The sequence below is a fragment of the Hipposideros armiger genome, unplaced genomic scaffold (genome assembly GCF_001890085.2).
Source record: "Hipposideros armiger isolate ML-2016 unplaced genomic scaffold, ASM189008v1 scaffold_508, whole genome shotgun sequence".
NCBI lineage: Eukaryota > Metazoa > Chordata > Mammalia > Chiroptera > Hipposideridae > Hipposideros > Hipposideros armiger.
This window is the reverse complement of record NW_017731858.1, coordinates 1,359,330-1,361,749: the sequence shown is the minus strand read 5'-3', so window position 1 is coordinate 1,361,749 and position 2,420 is coordinate 1,359,330.

The following is a 2,420-nucleotide window of genomic DNA, read 5'->3' as shown; positions in this document are numbered from 1 at the left end:
ACAAGCAGATACATGAACAGTTTTAACAGTTGTAATCCAATCTCTAGTCCCATCTTCTCTAACAGCTGTCTGGCTGCAGGGAGTACCTGACTTACAGAACTCAACCATTTGGATAATTTCACCCATAGCCCCCGCAAGTCTCCAAAGTGAGTTTTGTTGATACTGTGTATCAGAGTCCCATAGTCCAGAGGCCAGTTCTCGGGCCCAACTTGTCTGAGTAGTCTGTGACCAGTCAACAATATATCCATCTGTCCCAGGAATGTCATACCGGGCAGGGCTGTTCCCATGACAGTCTCTCCACAGAACAGCCTCGGTGTCAAGTCCCGATTTTCTGCCACAAGGTGAACGTGACTGAGGAACAGGTCGATTTATTTTCTTTCCTCTGGACCAATCACCTAACAAATTAAGGCGAACATTCCATCCGACCAGGGAGTCACCAGGCCGGACCAAACAATTTGGAATCCAAACTGGAGTGTCTGTGTCCTGTTGTGAGTATGTCCTTTTTTTTTTTCGTCCTGTGTTCCTAGGAAGAAACATAGACATTCGTTCCCCCACACAAGGACCGAATCTAGTCCTTGTTAGATAAAATTGTCCATTATAAATACGTAAAGAATTTTAAAAACTGTGAAAATTAGAAATCTTAAATTTTGAAAAATGTATTTAGTTAAGCAAGGAATACCTATAGTCTCCCCCTTTTGTTTTATTAATTAATTTTTGAGACATTGATGAGTATTGTTGACTGACCCATTTGTCCACATCCAAAACAGCTTCCAGGGGGTCCCGCGACTCAGGCTTTTCCCCGCCTTTGCTGTTGGAACAAAACTTCTTTAATTGTTTTCCCTTGCATAGTGGCAGTTATAGCTAAGCCTTGAGTATAAAATGGTCCAATATCTGAACACAGTCTGATATAATTATTAAGATTAGTCTTCTTTCTAAATGGTCTAAGGGCTGCCTGACATGCCACGTTGGCATTTTCAAACGCGAGTTGTTTGACCAACATCATTCCTGTCTGGTTCTCTCCTCCCATCAATCTACTTGCAGATTGGATCAATCGTGCTACAAAATCCTGATACAGTTTATCTGGGCCTTGTCTGATTTTTGCCAGGTCCTCTGTCTGCCTTCCTCCATTGTCAGGGATTTTAGCCCATGCTCTCCGGGCAGCTGTGCTAGTTTGCACATATGCAGCAGGATTAAAATTTAATTGGTCATTCAACTCGCGGTAAGGACCTTCACCTGTCAGCATATCATAATGTATAGGGATGTTCTGACCTCTATTTATATCTGCAGTAATTTGGCATAACTCTGAAAAGTCTGATCTCCAGAGCAGAAAATCCCCTCCTGACAAGCATGCTCTTGCCAGCTGTTTCCACTCTGCAGGAGCCATGGACTCCGTGGACAAAGTATCAATTAATGTCAAAGTGAAAGGAGCTGTAGGCCCATATTGGGCGCAAGCAGTTTTTATCTCTTTTAGCTGCTTGAAAGGCATTGGAGCGTGATCTCTAACGACTCCGCCCTGGCCGTCAGGCCGTTCAAGAACTGGATATGCCATAAATTCTGATACATCCTCTCCCTGTAAATATGCTTGCTGAATCGAGGTCTGGAGCCTCGGCTGTCTTTTCCATTTCTGCCCAGCAGACACAACCACTGGGGCAACGACAGCTCCCTCTAATCCTCTGCATGAGGGTTTATCTAACATATCCTCATTCCAGATTCCCATCTCAGCCATTTTTCGTTTCATTTCTCTCACCTGAGTTGCTAAAGGAACATAAGCAGACGGTGGTGGAGGCCGAGGGGATTTGTTTTCAGTTTTAGGCTGTTTTAGGTTACTTTCAATTTTTGGTGAATCTTGTTTTAAATTTTCCTGAGCTAGAAACAACTGAGGATTATCAAAATCAGGGTTATGATATTTAGCTACTTTTTTATCTAAATCTTCCTCATCCTGAGGATTCAGCTCTTCGTCTAGAGCAACTTTCTCATAGAGGCGAAATGAGGGACGAGGGGCAGTCGGAGCTACAGGGTCGGGTCGCGATCCCGACTCTTCTTCCAAATTTACCTTCTCTCCTGTACTATCCTCCTGACCCCGCATGCCCTCATGGCGTGGATCTAAACTATCTCTAATTAGAGTCCATAAAGCAAAAGTATCTACTGGAATTTTTTCAGGTCCATGAGCTTCAAAGTGACCTTGTAATCGGACCCGCACTTCTTCCAAGTTTTTAAACTTACAGTCCCCTCTTCCGGAAACCAGGGACAAATCTTTTCTATAAAATCTAGAAACTTTTCTAATTGTGGTTTTCCTACCTTCGCTCCCCTGGCCTTGAGGAGGTTCAGTAGGAGATGGGTGTACACCTGCTTACTATTTTCTGCACCCATCTTTAACTATCTCTCCCGGTCTTTTCTCACCGCACACCACTTACCCGTAC